Genomic DNA, 20,163 nt, shown 5'->3' with positions numbered 1-20,163 from the left:
TTGCTTCATCTGTAAAAACCTAGGTAAGAGTCTCTAAAAGATCAAGACTCTTAAAAAAGAGCACAACCCCAATACCATTATCCACTTAAAAAATTTGACAATGACTCCTGAATATAAAATATGCAGATAATATTCAATTTTCCCTGTGTCCTATAGTTTTTGACTTATTTGAATCAGGATCTAAACAAATTTCACATATTACATTTGCTTATTATATTTTTTAAGTTTCTTTGAATCTGCTTCCCCTCCCTTTTTTTATTCCTTGCAATTTATTTGTTTAAGAAACCAGATCTGGTCTATTTCATACATTCTGGATTTCTGGCTGATTTAGCTGTCCTCTGCTCATTTTATAAACTTCTCTAGACCTTTCCTTTTTCCACCATTTTCTATTTCCACCTGCACATTTTTTGAAGGTAGATGAGAAATGATGCCAGGAGGACACAGAATTAAAAGGGGTGTAATCCCTGTGCTTATCTCTATCATAGGACTCCCTGCACTTGACTCTGACACAACTCTTGGGGGTCAATACCGTGTCTTACTAGAATTTGTATTCTCTGTGCTTTACACAGAATTTTACACATGGTAGGTGCTAAATAAGCAGTTATTGAATAAATGAATGATGATGCTCTCTTGAACTGCTTAAGTGCTGTACCCTATTTTCCAACTTTGTAGGAAGATTAAGAATTTGTGAAACTTTGATTTCAACCCCCTGGGGTAAGGTATTATGCAAAATTCTTTTGATAGTTACTTTTCTTTAAAAGTTTGACAAATTTCATTGTGAAGAGCATTTTATTTATTGTACTTTCCTTTGTTGCCCACTTCCTGAACTACTGTGGTCTTGATAAGCTTGTTTGAATTTAAACAACAAAAGTTCTCTGCTCTGCAACGTGATAGGGGGCTTCCAGCAGCCTTGCTCTTAGGAGTGGGATTGTAGGTTAAAAGCTTCTGAGTAATGCATTACTCACCACAGCTTAGAAACTTCTGAAGCAAATTATTATTTTCTGAGATATTTTTGTTTTGTTCCTTGAATTCCACGGGTCATCCACTCTTGCAGATTTTCCTCCCTCATTATATACAAAACAACATCACTGAGAAAACTGGAAACAAACTTCCTTCTATGCACGTACTCTAGTATTGTTTCCTGATTTACAGTTGAGGCATGCATATATGCTCTCCAGTGCACATGGCTAAACATCTCTTCTGTTAGGCCTGTAACAGTTACTTGCACTATGGGATTTGATAATATTGTACTCCTTATCCATTGATCCAGTGAATACCATTGATGTCCTTATATTGTTTTACAAATACTACCTGTTTTCCTAATTCCAGGAAATGAATCTAGTTTGTGGGACTTGCAATATCATTTTTGTAAAATTGTTATGAACTAGACTCAATAATTTAAAATTCAACCAAACTAATCTTTTTTTTTTTTAATTAAATTTATTGGGGTGACAATTGTTAGTAAAATTACATAGATTTCAGGTGTACAATTCTATATTACATCATCTATAAATCCCATTGTGTGTTCACCACCCAGAGTCAGTTCTCCTTCCGTCACTATATATCTGATCCCCCTTACCCTCATCTCCCACCCCCAACCCCCTTACCCTCTGGCAACCACTAAACTATTGTCTGTGTCTATGAGATTTTTGTTTCTCATTTGTTTGTCTCATTCTTTTGTTGTGTTTGGTTTATATGGTATATAAACCAAACACAACAAAAGAACAAGATCCTCCTCATTATTTTTAATGCAGAATTTAGATAATAGTGAATTAAGGTTTCCTAGAGAGCCAGTTTTAAGCCATCAACTGACAGTGAGAGATGAACAAAGACTGGATGACATATTGAAATTATACCTAGTACATAAATTCATATCAAACACTTCTAATCTGGCAAACAATGCAATGAGTGACAGCAAATGCAACAAAACAGAAACCTAGATCAATTATCTTTGAAAGACTGCAGTCAGCAGATAAAAATGGGACCATGGAGTCTTCTGAATTAACTAGCACTGAGAACATGAATCAGTCTTTCATCTTTTATTATTTCATCCTTTTCCTTTGAAGTATACTTAAAAATAATCTTTTTGCCAACTTCTCGAAATGAAATATTCACTACATCACTCTTACTCCTTATTAAAAACTGGTATTAGTGTTCCTTTATACTGAAGACATCAAAGAAAGTATGGAGTGTACTTGTATAAACATAAAGAAACCTGAAGTATATTGCTTATCTTTTTCTACAGAATAAATGCAAAATCATGATACTTCATTGTGCATTTACTGAATTCTACTTGGATTTTCTGAAAGAAATGTCACTTTCATTTTTGATCCAACACTTGTTGAATGGAAAAAATATGTGGTGATTTACTTCTTTTTTTTTAAATTAAAGTTTATTGGTGTGACAATTGTTAGTAAAGTTACATACATAGGTTTCAGGTGTACAATTCTGCAATACATCATCTATATATCACATTGTGTGTTCACCACCCAGAGTCAGTTCTCCTTCCATCACAATACATTTGATCTCCTTTACCCTAATCTTCCAACCCCCGCCCCTTCCCTCTGGTAACCACTAAACTATTGTCTGTCTCTGTGAGTTTTTGTTTCTTCGTTTGTCTTGTTCCTTTGATGTTTTCAGTTTTATATACCACATATCAGCGAAATTATATGGTTCTCTACTTTTTCAGCTTAGAATAATAATCTCAAGATCCATCCATGTTGTCACAAAAGGCACTATTTCATCTTTTCTTATGGCAGAATAGTATTATATTGTGTATATATACCACAACTTCTTTATCCATTCATCTATCCAAGGACATTTTGGTTGTTTCCATGTTTTGGCCACCATAAATAAAGTTGCAATGAACATTGCAGCACACTTGTCTTTATGGATAAATGTTTTCAGACTTTTTGGGTAAATACCCAGGAGAGGGATTACTGGATCATATGGCAATTCTATTTTTTCATTTTTTTGAGGAACCTCCATACTGCCTTCCATAGTGGCTGTACCAATCTGTGTTCCCACCAACAGTGTATGAGGGTTCCACAGCCTCTCCAAGCCTTGTTATTATTTGTCTTGATGATAAGCATTCTAACTGGTGTGAGGTGATATCTCATTGTGGTTTTTATTTGCATTTCTCTGATGATGAGTGATATTGAGCATTTTTTTGTATGTTTATTGGCTATCTGTATGTCCTCTTTAAAGAAATGTCTATTCAGGTCCTCTGCCCATTTTTAAATTGGATTGTTTACTTTTTGTTGTTGAGTTGTATGATTTCCTTATATATTTTAGATATTAGCCCCTTATCGGAGGCACTGTTTGCAAAAATCTTCTCCCACTCGGTTGGTTGCCTCTTTATTTTGTTGATGGTTTCTTTTGCTGTGCAGAAGCTTTTAAGTTTGATATAGTGCCATTCATTTATTTTAGCTTTTACTTCCCTTGCCTTTGGAGTCAAATTCATAAAATGCTCTTTGAACCCAAGATCCATAAGTTTAGTACCTATGTTTTCTTCTTTGCAGTTTATTGTTTCAGGTATTATGTTTAGGTCTTTGAACCATTTTGAGTTAATTTTGGTACATGGTGACAGACAGCAGTCTAGGTTCATTCTTTTGCACGTGGCTTTCCAATTCTCCCAGCACCATTTATTGAAGAGGCTGTCTTTCCTCCATTGTATGTTTTTGGCTTCTTTGTCAAAAATTATCTGTTCATATTTATGTGGGTTTATTTCTGGGTTCTCAGTTCTGTTCCATTGGTCTGTGTGTCTGTTTTTCTGCCAATACCATGCTGTTTTGATTATTGTGGCCCTGTAGTACAAGCTAAAGTCAGGGAGTGTGATACCTCCAGTATTGTTCTTTTTTCTTAGGATTGCTTTGGTTATTTGGGGTCTTTTATAGTTCCATACAAATCTGATGATTTTTTTTGCTCTATTTCCTTAAAAAATGCCATTGGGATTTTGATGGGGATTGCATTGAATCTGTATATTGCTTTGGGTAATATGGCCATTTTAACTATGTTGATTCTTCCAATCCATGAACATGGAATATCTTTCCATTTCTTAGTATCTTCTTCAATTTCTAATAAAATGTCATAGTTTTCAGCATATAGGTCTTTCACATCCTTGGTTAAGTTTATAACTAGGTTTGTTTATTTTAATTTATTGGGGTGACAATTGTTAGCAAAATTACATAGATTTCAGGTGTACAATTCTGTATTACATCATCTATAAATCCTATTGTGTGTTCACCACCCAGAGTCAGTTCTCCGTCCATCACCATATATTTGATCCCCCTTAACCTCATCTACCACTCCCCACCCCACTTACCCACTAAACTATTGTCTGTGTCTATGAGTTTTTGTTGTATTGCTAGGTATTTTATTTTTTTTGTTGCAATTGCAAAAGGATTTTTTTTTTTAATTTCTTTTTCTGAGATTTCATTTTTAGTATATAGGAATGCAATGGACTTTTGTACATTGATTTTGTAGCTGGCAACTTTACTGTATTTGTTTATTGTTTCTAATAGCTTTGTGGTAGAGTCTTTAGGGTTTTCTATATACATCATCATGTCATCTGCAAAGAGTGACAATTTAACTTCTTCATTCCCACATCGGATGCTTTTTATTTATTTCTCTTGCCTGATTGCTCTGGCAAGGACTTCCAACACGATGTTGAAAGGCAGAGGTGATGGGGACAGCCCTGTCGTGTTCCTGAACGTAGAGCAAAGGGCTTCAGTTTTTCACCATTAATTATGATTTTAGCTGAGGGTTTGTTGCATATGGCCTTTATTATGTTAAGGTATTTTCCTTCTATAGCCATTTCATTAATTGTTTTAATCATAAATGGATAGTGAATCTTGTCAACTGCTTTTCTGCATCAATTGATATAATCATATGATTTTTGTCCTTTATTTTGTTTATGTGATGTATCACATTGATGGATTTGTGGATGTTGCACCATCCTTGTGCCCTTGGGATGAAACCCACTTGATCGTGATGAACAATCTTTTTAATGCATTGTTGCATTCTATTTGCTAGAATTTTGTTTAGGATTTTTCCATCTGTATTCATCAGAGATACTGGTCTGTAATTTTCTTAAGGATAAACCTGGTGTGTTATCCTTACCAGGTTTTGGTATCAGAGTAACAATGTCCTCATAAAATAAGTTAGGGAGAATTGTCTCTTCTTCATGTTTTCGAAGAGTTTGAGCAGGATTGGTATTAGATACTCTTTGAATGTTTGGTAGAATTCACTAGTGAAGCCATCTGGTCCTGGACTTTTGCTTTTGGGGAGGTTTTGGATGACAGTTTCAATTTCCTTACTGTTGATCAGTTTATTTAGATTCTCCAATTCATGGTGATTCAGCCTAGAAAGGCTATCTGCTTTGAAGAACTTATCCATTTTTTCTAGGTTATTGAATTTGGTGGCATATAATCCTTCATAGTATTCTTGAATGATCATTTGTATTTCTGTGGCATCTGTGATAACTTATCCTTATTCATTTCTGAATTGTTTATTTGTGACTTTTCTCTTTTTTATCTTAGTGAATCTAGCCAAGGGTTTGTCAATTTTATTAATCTTTTCAAAGAAATAGCTCTTTGTTGCATTATTTTTTTCTATTGTCTTTTTGTTCTCTATTTCATTTAGTTCTGCTCTGATTTTTATTATTTCCTTCCGTCTGCTGACTTTGAGTTTCATTTGTTCTTCTTGTTTTAGTTCTTTAAGGTATAACATGAGGTTATTTGGGGTTTTTCTTGTTTCTTCAGATAGACCTGTAATTATATAAATTTCCCTCTTAAAACTGCTTTTGCTACATCCCAAAAATTTTGGTAGGATGTATTTTCATTGTCATTTGTTTCTATGTATCTTTTGATCTCTCCTCTTATTTCTTCTTTGACCCAGTTATTCTTTAAAAGTATGTTATTTAATCTCCACATATTAATGGGTTTTCTTGCTTTCTTTTTGCAGTTGATGTCCAATTTCAAAGCCTTGTGATCAGAGAATATGCTTGGTATGATTTCAATCTTCTTAAATTTGCTGAGGCTAGTTTTATGTCCCAATATATGGTCTATCCTTGAGAATGTTCCATGTACACTAGAAAAAAATGTATAGTCTGATGTTCTAGGATGAAGTGCTCTATAAATGTCAATTATGTCCATTTCATCTAATGTGTCATTTAGGGCTGATATTTCTTTATTTTCTGTTTGGATGATCTATCCATAGCTGTCAATAATGTATTTAGGTCCCCTACTATAAATGTGTTTTGGTCAATTTCTCCCTTTAGTTCTGTTAATAGTTGCTTAGTATATTTCAGGGCTCCCTGATTGGGGGCATAAATATTGATGACTGTTATGTCTTCTTGTTGTATAGATCCCTTTACCATTATGAAATGTCCATCTTTCCCTCTTGTTACCTTTTTTATCCTGAAGTCTGTTTCATTTGATATCAGTATGGTTACACCTGATTTTCTCTGAATACCATTTGCTTGGAGCGTCAATTTCCTCCCTTTCACTTTGACTCTATATTTGTCCTTGTAGCTGAGATGTGTCTCTTGGAGGCAGCATATGGTTGGGTTTAGTTTTTTGATCCAATCTGCTACTCTGTGCCTTTTTATTAGTGAGGTCAGTCCATTTACATTTAGGATGATTATTGATATATGAGGATTTCCTATCATTCTATGTTTGGTTTTCTGGTAGGATGATGTCTCCATTGATGGCTTGCCTTTTTCTTGCTGTCTATTACTTCAGTGTGCTGGTATTGTATGATTTTCCCATCTGTTTCTTCTTGTTTTATGTTATGTATTTCCGTTCTGGATTTTTTTTTTTTGAGTGGTTACCATTACATTTATGTAAAAGAAAGTTTCATATTTAGAATATTCCATTTTCTTCAGCATGGTTCCTTTCTCCATTCTCTTTTGCCAGTTCAGACTCTTACTCTCTCCCCTTCTATGTTTTTTGTCACGAATTATCCCTATTTATGGTGTGAATTGATTTCTGTGCTGTAGTAGCAAGTTGTCTTTTTCTTCTTCTTTTTTTTAAGTGTTTTTTTTTTCTTCTTAACCCTATATGTTATGTTTAAGTGTATTCTGTCCTATTTGGTGTAGGGGTGCCATTTTCTGCTTCTGTCTGTCTGTTCATAATACTACTCATGGTTTTGTATTATTTTTTTTGTTTGTTTCAAACATGTAGCCTTCTCCAGTATTTCTTGTAGTGTAGGTCGTGTAATACAAAATTCCCTCAGCCTCTGTGTGTCTGGAAAGGTCTTTATTCCTCTTTCATATCTAAAGGATATCCTTGCTGGATATATTATTCTTGGCTCATAATTTCTCTCTTTCAATAGTTGGAAGATTTGGTTCCACTCCCTCCTGGCTTGTAGAGTTTCTGCTGAAAAATCTGCTGGTAATCTAATGGGATTTCCTTTGTTGGTTACTGTCTTATTTTCCCTGGCTACCTTGAGGATTTTTTCTTTTTTGTTTATTTTTGACAGCTTCAATACAGTGTGCTTGGAGAAGGCCTGTTGGGATTGAGGTATCTACGTGTTTCTGTCTGTTTCTTGAATTTGAGGATCTAGTTCTTTCCACAAGTTTGGGAAGTTCTCATCAACTATTTGTTTGAATGTACTGTCTGTTCTCTTCTCCCTTTCTTCTCCTTCTAGTATGCCCATTATTCTTATATTGCTCTTTCTGATGGAATCAGAGAGTTCTTGTAGAATTCTTTCATTACTTTTAACTCTCAAGTGTCTCTCTTCTTCCATCTATGTCATTTCCAGATTTCTATCTTTGATGTCACTGATTCTTTCCTTCATCTGGTGAGCTCTATTACCTAAGCTGGCTATTTCATTCTTCATTTAGTTTACTGAGTTCTTAATCTCCACAAATTCTATTTGGTTGTTTTCTAAAATTTCAATGTATTTGGTAAAATGTTTATTTTGTTCTTTGATTGTGTTTCTAAGTTCATTACACTGCCTATATATGTTTTCTTGTATCTCATTGAGTTATTTAAGAACTGCAATCTTGAATTGTCTGTCATTGAAGTCACACATTTCCATGTCTTTAAGTTCATTTTCTGGAGACTTTTCATTTTCTTTCTGAGCTGCCTTGTTACCTTCGTTATTCATGGCAATTAATAAATTATTGTTTCTCTTCCTAGGCATCCACAGTAGTGGGTTCTACAACAGGTTGATAGGAGGAGATCTTTCTTTCATTTTCCAGTAGGTGTTGATAGAATGTTTTATTTTTCTCTCCAAATGCAGCCTTTTATTCTCTCCCACACTGTAGTGTTATATTTTCTCTGCACTGTTCCAGCTTCTCACAAAAAGGGAGGGAGGTCCCCGGAAAGTGGGCTTCTCCTCTGTGAGCAGGTTGCCTGGGTCTCAGGGCATCTCCTCTGTGGGAGGATGGGGAGAGCTTTTGAAGTTCTGAAGCTCTTTCTGAATCAGATTCAGGGCCTGTGTATTTCAGCAGCTGTGTTTACCCCTGCAAGGATTTGCCCAGATAGGTGTGGGCAGCAGCAGGGTGGGTTGTGAGAGGTGGCTTTGGACAATGGTGGTGACCATCAGCACAGCCAATCCTGCACCCAAGGCTCCCTCCCCTTCACCAGATCTAGTTGGGCCACGAGTCCATGGCTTCAGTGTTGCAGTTCTCAGATCTGCAAATACTTTGGTCTTTTGATCTGACACTGCTACCATTCTGCTTTTAGCACTTGGAAGGTGGGGGCATGGCGAGCTCTGGGAGGATGGGGAGGTGTCGTCTACGTTCTGTGACAATATCTTCTGTATTCTGCTGGGTAGTGATGGCTTAAACTGCCGTTTTCACCCTTCTTCCTTCTGTTTTCGCTCTGAGGTCTCTGCCGTGAGCATTGGGTTCAGCCATGTTATATGCTGATCCCTCAGGCAGGACTGTGGGCCATAAGAGGAGCACTAGCAGTCCAAATTCTTCCCTCTCCTGTGACTGTGGTAGCTCCAGAATGCAGAGAGCTCAGAGCTATGGTCTGAATCCTGCGGCTCACTGGGCCTGCATCTCTGCAATTCCCCCTTCTCTTTCCTCCTCCCCCACTCTCCCAATTTGCCCACCTTTAGATTATTTCAGTTGTGCATCTCTTAGTCTTGCCTGTCTGCTGTGCAGGTAGTCCTTTGTGATATTATAGTTGTTCAGTTTGTTGTAAATTTCAGGAGAGATTTCAAGAGGCTCACCTTACGCCACCATTTCTATGATGTAACCCGTGATTTATTTCTAGCATTTTGAGATAAGCCCCAGTTTTCATCCATGACAATGACCATTAAGTAGAGTACTGTACTAGTTTAGTTCTTCTAGTGTGTTTAGATTTTAATAGTTTCATTCCACTGCTAAGTAACATCTAATTTTTCTATATATAATTGTGCAAATATGTCTGGATGTCATCTATTCATCTCACATTTTAAAACGTCTGAACATACGCTGTTACATGTTGCAGACACTATTGATTACCTACCACAATCCCCTTCTCCATGATAACAAACCCCCAATTTGTGCAGGCATGAGGCACCAGGAGATTTAAGAGAGGCTGAGTCCCTTCCCAGCCCCAGCTCTTAACACATCTAAGTCAGCTTTGACAATTTTTAAAAAATTAAACTTTATTTTCAGAGCAGTTTTATATTCACAGCAAAATTGAGGAGAAGGTACAGAGAGTTTCCATATACCTCCTGTTCCCACACAGGCATAACCTCTTCCATTATCCACATCCCCATCAGAGTGATACATTGGTTACAACTGATGAACCTACATTGTCAGATCACTATCACCCAAAGTCCATAGTTTGCTTTACCATCATTCTTGGTGGTGCACATTCTATGGGTTAGGACAAATGCATAATGACATGTATCCACCATTATAGTATCATATAGAGTATTTTCACTACCCTAAAATCCCTCTGTGCTCTGCGTCAAGCCCTCTAATCTGTGGCAACCACTGATCTTTTTACTGTTTCCATAGTTTTGCTTTGCCCAGAATATCATATAGTTGGAATCATCTAGTATGTAGCCTTATCAGATTGGCTTCTTTCACTTAGTAATGTGCTCTTAAGTTTCCTCCATGTCTTTTCATGTATTGATAACTCATTCTTTTTAGTGCTACATCATAGTCCATTGTCTGGATGTACTACAGTTTATCCATTCACCTACCGGAGGATATCCTGGTTGCTTCCAAATTTTGGCAATTATGTGTAAAGTTGCTATAAACATCATGTGCATGTGCATGTTTTTTTGTAGACATACATTTTCAATTCCTTTGGGTTAATACCAAGGAGTGCGATTGCAGTGTCTGTTTAGGTCTTTTGTTCATTTTTTAATTGGATTGCTTGTTTTCTTATTGTTGAATTTTAAGTGTTCTTTGTATATGTTGGTTAATAGTCCTTTGTCAGATGTGTCTTTTCCAAATATTTTCCCCCAGTCTGCAACCATGGTAATTTCATTACCTTTGTTAAGAAGTGGTTTTCGCGTGGACATGTGATATACTTCTGGTAACAACACATGTAAAAAAGTCTGTTGGAGACCTTTTGGGTTGGCTTTTCTCAGTCTTAGGATAGGGTCTCCAGAAAAGGATGTCCTTTTTTCTGGTCTTTTGAAGTTATTTGTTTGAGTACATAATGCCTGGAGCTGTTGCAACCATTCTACAACCATGAGGAGAGTAGCAGGAAAACAACATAAGAGTAGAAAAATTTTAAGAATGTGTTTCCTTGATAATATTGTTGAGCCAATGAATTATTCAAACTGTCTAATCTCAGTCATCTTTGTCATATGATTTAATGAAGTTACAATTGTTGAAGCCAGTTTGGGTTGTGTTTTACATTACTTGCATCCAGGCATCCTACCTGACATACTACATAAAGCTGATGGTTCCTATATTGTATTAGGTGATGTCATTGTCTCAGTTTCCTAACACTACACTAAAATTTCATAGTTTCAGCCCCATTAGGTCTGAGTATCAACATGAAATAATTAAAAACTGAATTATAGAGTAAGCTTTTCTTTTGTCATTACTTTTATTGTATTAATGAAAATGTGTAGTTGTAAAAGCAATAGTTGATAGATACCTAGCAGTGGAATTGCTGGGTCATAAGGTAATTCCATTTCCAGTTTTTGGAGATACCTCCACACAGATTTCTGTAGTGGCTGCACCAATCTGCAATCCCACCAGCAGTGCACAAGGGATCCCTTTAATCCACATCCTCGCCAGCATTTGTTTTTTGTTGATTTATTGATGATAGCCATTTTGACGGGGGTGAGGTGGTATCTCATTGTGGTTTTTATTTGTATTTCTCTAATGATTAGTGAGTTTGAGCATTTTTTCATATATCTGTTGGCCATCTGTATGTCCTCTTTAGAGAAATGTCTCTTCATGTTCTCTGCCCATTTTTTAATTGGGTTGTCATCACTGTGCTCTACACCTGAAGCTGAAGCTGAATAATAAAGAATGTCAACTATAATTTTATATATATATATACATATATATGTATATAAGTATGTATATATGCAGTCACAAGAAGTGGAGTATAGCATAAGGAATAGAGACAATGGAAATGTAATGGCTGTATGCGATGTCAGAGGGGTAGTACATTGGGGGAGAGGGTTATCATTTTGTGAGGGGTGTAAATGTCTAACTATTACATTGTTCTATACACCTGGAATTAATAATAGAAATAGATAAATGGAGACGTGAGGGGACAGCATATAACACGGCTGAACCCAATGCTCATGGCAGAGGCCTCTGAGCAAAGACTGAGGGAAAAAGGCTGAAAATGGTGGTTTCAGCCCTTACTGCCTTAGAGAACGAAAGCCTTAGGCACTGAGACTAGCCGCCCCCTCCCTACCCTCCCAAAGCGCACCCCGCCCCCACCTGCCCAGTGCTAGAAGCGGAACATTAGCAGTGTCAGATCAAAAGAACAGAACATTTGCTGTTCTGAGAACTCTGGACCGCAGACACAGATTCGCAGACCAACTAGTTCCGGAAAAGGGGAGGGAGCTGTGGAAGCAGGACCGGCTATGGTGGTGGTCACCGAGATTGCTCTGAGCCACCTCTCACAACACACCCCGCCCCTGACCCCACCTATCTGGGCGGATCCCTGCAGGAGTAAACAGAACTGCTGAAACATACGGGCTCTGAATCTGGTGCAGGAAGAGCTTTGGAACATCAAAAGCTCTCCGCTTACCCACACGGAAATTGCACCCTGTGACCCAGGCGAACTACTAACAGAGGAGAAGCCCATCTCCCAGGGAATCCCCCATTGTGTGAGAAGCTGGAATAGTGCAGAGAAACACACCACTACTGTGTGAAAGAGAAAAAAAAGCTGCAGTCGGAGAGAAAATAAAACATTCTACCAACAAGTACTGGAAAACAAAAGAAAGACCTCTTCCTATCAACCTGTTGCAGAAGCCAGTCCTGTAGATGTCTAGGAAGAGAAACAATAAATCATTAATGGTCATGAATAACCAAGGCAACAAGACAGCTCAGAAAGAAAGTGAAAAGTCTCCAGAAAAGGAACTTAAAGATACAGAAATATGTGACTTAAATGACAGAGAATTCAAGATTGCAGTTCTGAAAAAACTCAGCGAGATACAAGAAAACACAGATAGGCAGTTAAATGAACTCAGAAACTCAATCAAAGAACAGCATGAGCATTTTACGAAAGAGATTGAAATCTTAAAAAAGAACCAAATAGAATTTCTGGAGATTAAGAACTCAATAGAAGAAATTAAGAATGAAATAACCAGCTTAGGTAGTAGAGTTGACCAGATGGAGGAAAGAATCAGTGACATCGAAGATAGAAACCTGGAAATGACACAGATGGAAGAAGAAAGAGACTTGAGACTTAAAAGAAATGAAAGAACTCTACAAGAACTTTCTGACTCCATCAGAAAGAGCAATATAAGAATAATGGGCATACCAGAAGGAGAAGAAAGAGAGAAGGGAACAGAGAATATATTCAAACAAATTGTCGATGAGAACTTCCCAAATTTGTGGACAGAACTGGACCCTCGAATCCAAGAAGCAAATAGAACACCTAGTTACCTCAATCCCAACAGGCCTTCTCCAAGGCACATTGTATTGAAGCTGTCTAAAATCAACGACAAAGAAAGAATCCTCAAGGCAGCCAGGGAAAAGAAGACGGTAACTTACAAAGGAAAGCCCATTAGATTATCATCAGATTTTTCAGCAGAAACTCTACAAGCCAGGAGGAGTGGAACCAAATATTCAAACTATTGAAAGAGAGAAATCATGAGCCAAGAATAATATATCCAGCAAAGATATCCTTTAGATATGAAGGAGGAATAAAGACCTTTCCAGACATACAGAAGCTGAGGAATTTTCTAATACACGACCTGCACTACAAGAAATACTAAAGGAGGCTATTCGACCACCATCAACAGGGACAATTTGTGGCAACCAAAACTCAAAAAGGGGAGAGTAAAGGCCTGAACCGAATATGGGAATGGAGAAAGTAAGCGTGCTGAAGAAAATGGAATACTCTAAATATCAAACTTTCTTTTACATAAACTTAAGGGTAACCACTCAAAAAAAATCCAGAACTGAAATATATACTGAAATAAAAGAAGAAACAGAGGAAACATCATAGAATACCACCACACAGAAATAATAGACAACAACAAAAAGGCAAAGAAACAATGGAGACACAGCCTTACCAGAAAACTAAAGATAGAATGACAGGAAATCCTCACATATCAATAATCACCCTAAATGTAAATGGACTGAACTCACCAATAAAAAGGCACAGAGTAGCAGATTGGATCAAAAACTAAACCCAACCATATGCTGTCTCCAAGAGACACATCTCAGCTACAAGGACAAGCATAGACTCAAAGTGAAAGGGTGGAAATTGACACTCCAAGCAAATGGTACCCAGAGAAAATCAGGTGTAGCCATAATGATATCAGATGAAACAGACTTCAAGGTGAAAAAGATAACAAGAGACAAAGATGGACATTTCATAATGGTGAAGGGACTGTACAACAAGAAGACATAACAGTCATCAATATTTATGCCCCCAATCAGGGAGCACCAAAATACACCAAGCAACTACTAACAGAACTAAAGGGAGAAATTGACCAAAACACAATTATACTAGGGGACTTAAATACATCATTGACAGCTATGGATAGATCATCCAAACAGAAAATAAATAACGAAATAGTAGCCCTAAATGACACATTAGATGAAATGGACATAATTGACATTTATAGAGCACTTCATCCTAAAACATCAGACTATACATTCTTTTCTAGTGTACATGGAACATTCTCAAGGATAGACCATATATTGGGACATAAAATCAGTCTCAACAAATTTAAGAAGATTGAAATCATACCATGCATATTCTCTGATCACAAGGCTTTGAAAATGGATATCAACTGTAAAAAGAAAGCGGGAAAAAACACAAATACATGGAGATTAAACAACATACTTTTAAAGAAGGACTGGGTCAAAGAAGAAATTAGAGGAGAGATCAAAAGATACATAGAAACAAATGACAATGAAAATACATCCTACCAAAATTTTTGGGATGCAGCAAAAGCAGTTTTAAGGAGGAAATTTATCTCATTACAGGCCTATCTCAAGAAACAAGAAAACTCCCAAATAAATAACCTCATGTTACACCTTAAAGAACTAGAAAAAGAAGAACAAGTAAAACCCAAGGTCAGCAGAAGAAAGGAAATAACAAAAATTAGAGCAGAACTAAATGAAATAGAGAACAAAAAGACAATAGAAAAAATTAATGTGACAAAGAGCTGGTTCTTTGAAAAGATTAACAAAATTGACAAACCCTTGGCTAGACTTACTAAGATAAAAGAGAGAAGACACTGATTAACAAAATCAGAAACGTAAAAGGGGAAGTTATCACGGACACCACAGAAATACAAAGGATCATCCAAGAATACTATGAAGGACTATATGCCACCAAATTCAACAACCTAGAAGAAATGGACAAGTTCTTAGAAACATATAGCCTTCCAAGGCTGAACCATGAAGAACTGGAAAATCTAAACAGACCGATCACCAGTAACGAAATTGAATCAGTCATCCAAAACCTTCCCAAAAGCAAAAGTCCGGGACCAGATGGCTTCACTAGTGAATTCTACCAAACCTTCAAAGAGGATCTAATACCAATTCTGCACAAACTCTTCCAAAAAATTGAAGAAGAGACAGTACTCCCTAACTCATTTTATGAGGCCAACATTACCCTGATACCAAAACCTGGTAAGGACAGCACAAAAAAGAAAACTACAGACCAATATCTCTAATGAATACCGATGCAAAAATCCTAAATAAAATTCTAGCAAATCGAATACAACAATGCATTAAAAAGATTATTCATCACGACCAAGTGGGGTTCATCCCCGGGGCAGAAGGATGGTTCAACATACGCAAATCCATCAATGTGATACATCACATAAACAAAATAAAGGACAAAAATCATATGATTATATCAATTGATGCAGAAAAAGCATTTGACAAGATACAACATCCATTTATGATTAAAACACTTAATAAAATGGGTATAGAAGGAAAATACCTTAACATAATAAAGGCCATATATGACAAGCCCTCTGCTAATCTCATAATTAATGGAGAAAAACTGAAGCCCTTTGCTCTACGTTCAGGAACACGACAGGGATGTCCCCTATCACCTCTGCTTTTCAACATAGTGTTGGAAGTCCTTGCCAGAGTAATCAGGCAAGAGAAAGAAATAAAAGACATCCAAATTGGGAATGAAGAAGTTAAATTATCACTCTTTGCAGATGACATGATGCTATATATAGAAAACCCTAAAGACTCCACCAAAAAGCTATTAGAAACAATCAACGAATACAGTAAAGTTGCTGGCTACAAAATCAACGCACAAAAGTCCATTGCCTTCCTATATACTAACAATGAAATCTCAGAAAAAGAAATACAAAAAACAATTCCTTTTGCAATTGCAGCAAAAAGAATAAAATACCTAGGAATAAACTTAACCAAGGATGTGAAAGACCTATATGCTGAAAACTATAAGACATTTTTGAAAGAAATTGAAGAAGACACAAAGAAATGGAAAGACATTCCGTGCTCATGGATTGGAAGAATCAACATAGTTAAAATGGCCATATTACCCAAAGCAATATACAGATTCAATGCAATCCCCATCAAAATCCCAATGGCATATTTTAAAGAAATAGAACAAAAAATCATCAGATTTGTTTGGAACCACAAAAGACCCCGAATAGCCAAAGCAATCTTAAGAAAAAGAACAATAATGGAGGTATCACACTTCCTGACTTTGGCTTGTACTACAGGGCTACAATAATCAAAACAGCATGGTATTGGCAGAAAAACAGACACATAGACCAATGGAATAGAATTGAGAACCCAGAAATAAAACCACATAAATATGGACAGATAATTTTTGACAAAGAAGCTAAAAACATACAATGGAGCAAAGACAGCCTCTTCAATAAATGGTGCTGGGAGAATTGGATAGCCACGTGCAAAAGAATGAAACTGGACTGCTATTTGTCACCATGTACCAAAGTTAATTCAAAATGGATCAAAGACTTAAGCATAAGACCTGACACAATAAACTGCATAGAAGAAAACATAGGTACTAAACTTATGGACCTTGGGTTCAAAGAGCATTTTATGAACTTGACTCCAAAGGCAATGGAAGTAAAAGCTAAAATAAACGAATGGGACTATATGAAACTTAAAAGCTTCTGCACAGCAAAAGAAACCATTGACAAAATAAAGAGGCCACCAACTGAATGGGAGAAGATTTTTGCAAACAGTGCCTCCGATAAGGGCTAGTATCCAGAATATACAAGGAACTCATGCAACTCAACAACAAAAAACAAACAACCCAATTGAAAAATGGGCAGAGGACTTGAAGAGACATTTCTCCAAAGAGGACATACAAATGGCAAATAGACATATGAAAAAATGCTCAACATCACTAATCATCAGAGAAATGCAAATCAAAACCACAATGAGATATCACCTCACCCCAGTCAGAATGGCTATCATCAACAAGACAAATAGTAACAAATGTTGGAGAGGCTGTGGAGAAAAAGGAACCCTCATACACTGTTGGTGGGAATGCAGACTGGTGCAGCCGTTATGGAAGGCAGTGTGGAGTTTCCTTCAAAAATTACGAATAGAATTGCCATATGACCCAGCAATCCCTCTCCTGGGTATCTACCCAAAAAATCTGAAAACATTTAGAGATAAAGACACGTGTGCTCCAATGTTCATTGCAGCTTTGTTTACGGTGGCCAAGACATGGAAACAACCAAAATGTCCTTCGATAGATGAATGGATAAAGAAGTTGTGGTATATATACACAATGGAATACTATTCGGTAAGAAAAGATGATATAGGAACATTTGTGACAACATGGATGGATCTTGAGAGAGTAATGCTGAGCAAAACAAGTCAGACAGAAAAAGCAGAGAACCATGTGATTTCACTGATATGTGGTATATAAACCAAAAACAACAAAAGAACAAGACAAACAAATGAGAAACAGAAACTCATAGACACAGATAATAGTTTAGTGGTTGCCAGAGGGTAAGGGGGGTGGGGGTGGAGGGTGGGAGATGAGGGTAAGGGGGATCGAATATTGGTGATGGAAGGAGAACTGACTCTGGGTGATGAACACACAATGGGATTTATAGATGATTTAATACAGAATTGTACACCTGAAATCTATGTATTTTACTAACAATTGTCACCCCAATAAAATTTAATAATAAAAAAAAGGCTATAACAAGAGACAAAAAAGAACCAAGTAATCCCACTTCTGTGTATTTATATGAAGAAATCCAAAACACTACTTCAAAGAAACATGTGTATGTACGTGTTCAGTCCAGCATTATTTATAATAGCCAAGATAAGGAGGCAACCTGGATGTCCATCAGTGGATGAATGGATAAAGACGAGGTGGTAGGGGCAGATGGGTAGCTCAGTTGGTTAGAGCACTGGCTCTGGGCAACAGGGCTGCTGGTTTGATTCCCACATGGGCCAGTGAGCTGCGCCCTCTGCAACTAGAATAAAGTCAATCAGTCGCTGCTGAGCTTCTGGGTGGCCAGATGGCTCAGCTGGTTGGAGCACATGCTCTCAACCCCAAGATTGCTGGTTCGACTCCGGCAAGGGATGGTGGACTACGTCCCCTGCAACTAACAACGGCAACTGGACCTGGAGCTGAGCTGTGCCATCCACAACTAAGATTGAAAGGACAATAACTTGACTTGTATGGAGCTGATGAGAGTCCTGGGAAATACACACCACTGTTCCCCAACAACAACAAAAAAGTCCTGGAAATACATACTGTCCCCCAATAAAGTCCTGTTAAAAAAAAAAAAAAGAGGTGGTATATAGATAGAGTGGAGTGTTGCGCAACCAGGACAAAGAATGAGATCTTGCCATCTGCAATAACATGGATGGTCCTAGAGGGCATTTTTTTGAGTGGAATAAGTCAGACAGAGAAAGAGAAATGCCATATGATTTCATTTATATGTGCAATCTAAAGAACAAAGTAAGTGAACAAACAAAACAGAAACAGACTCATATATGCAGAGAATATTTTGATGGTTGACAGCTGGGTGGGGGTTTGGGATCGGGTGAAAAAGAGGAAGGGATTAAAAAGTATAAATTGGGGGCTGGCCCGGTGGCTCAGGCGGTGAGAGCTCCATGCTCCTATCTCCGGAGGCTGCCAGTTCGATTCCCACATGGGCCAGTGGGCTCTCAACCACAAGGTTGCCAGTTCAATCCCTCGAGTCCTGCAAGGGATGGTGGGCTTCGCTCCCTGCAACTAAGATTGAACACTGCACCTTGAGCTGAGCTGCCGCTGAGCTCCCAGATGGCTCAGTTGGTTGGAGCGCATCCTCTCAACCACAACTTTGCCAGTTCGATTCCTCGACTCCTGCAAGGGATGGTGGGCAGCGCCCCCTGCAACTAAAATTAAACACAGCACCTTGAGCTGAGCTGCCACTGAGCTCCCGGATGGCTCAGTTGGTTGGAATGCGTCATCTCAACCACAAGGTTGCCGGTTCGACTCCCGCAAGGGATTCTGAGCTGTGCCTCCTGCAACTAGAAAACGGCAACTGGACCTGGAGCTGAGCTGTGCCCTCCACAACTAAGAAACAACTTGAAGCTGAACGGCACCCTCCACAACTAAGATTGAAAGGACAACTTGACTTGGAAAAAAAAAGTATAAATTGGTAGTTACAAAATGGTCATGGGGATGTAAAATAGAGCATAGGGAATACAGTCAGTAATATTGTAATAAGTATGTATTATGTCAGATGGGCACTACATGTATTGTAAATGATATAAACGTCTAATCACTATGCTGTACACCCGAAACTAATATATATTTTATGTGAACTGGAATTTAAAAATAAATTATTAAAAAAACAAAATTAAAGCAGACACAAAAAATGTAGAGGTATCCCATGTCCATGGATCAGAAGTATTAGTATTGTTAAAATGTCCATACTAAATAAAGTGATCTCCAGATTCAGTGCAATCCCTATCAGAACCCCAATGTTTGTTGTTGTTGTTGTTTTTTACAAATATAGAAAAAACAATCCTAAAATTCATATGGAGGGCTGGCCTGGTGGCTCAGGTGGTTGGAGCTCTGTGCTCCTAATGCCAAAGGCTGCCAGTTCGATTCCCACATGGGCCAGTGGGCTCTCAACCACAAGTTGCCAGTTCAATTCCTCGAGTCCCACAAGGGATGGTGGGCTCCGCCCCCTGCACCTAAGATTGAATATGGCACCTTGAGCTGAGCTGCCGCTGAGCTCCTGGATGGCTCAGTTGGTTGGAGCGTGTCCTCTCAACCACAAGGTTGCCGGTTCGACTCCCGCTAGGGATGGTGGGCTGCGCCCCCTGCAACTAACAATGGCAACTGGACCTGGAGCTGAGCTGCATCTTCCACAACCAAGATTGAAAGGACAACAACTTGACTTGGAAAAAGTCCTGGAAGTACACACTGTTCCCCAATAAAGTCCTGTTCCCCTTCCCCAATAAAATCTTAAAACAAACAAACAAACAGACAAAAAAGTGGAAATCGTCCAAATGTCCATCAATGGATGAATGGATAAACATTGGAATATTATTCAGCAACAGAAAGGAATGAAGTG

Source organism: Rhinolophus sinicus, chromosome X (assembly GCF_036562045.2).
Source record: "Rhinolophus sinicus isolate RSC01 chromosome X, ASM3656204v1, whole genome shotgun sequence".
Taxonomy (NCBI): Eukaryota; Metazoa; Chordata; class Mammalia; order Chiroptera; family Rhinolophidae; genus Rhinolophus; species Rhinolophus sinicus.
This window is presented reverse-complemented; position numbering follows the sequence as displayed.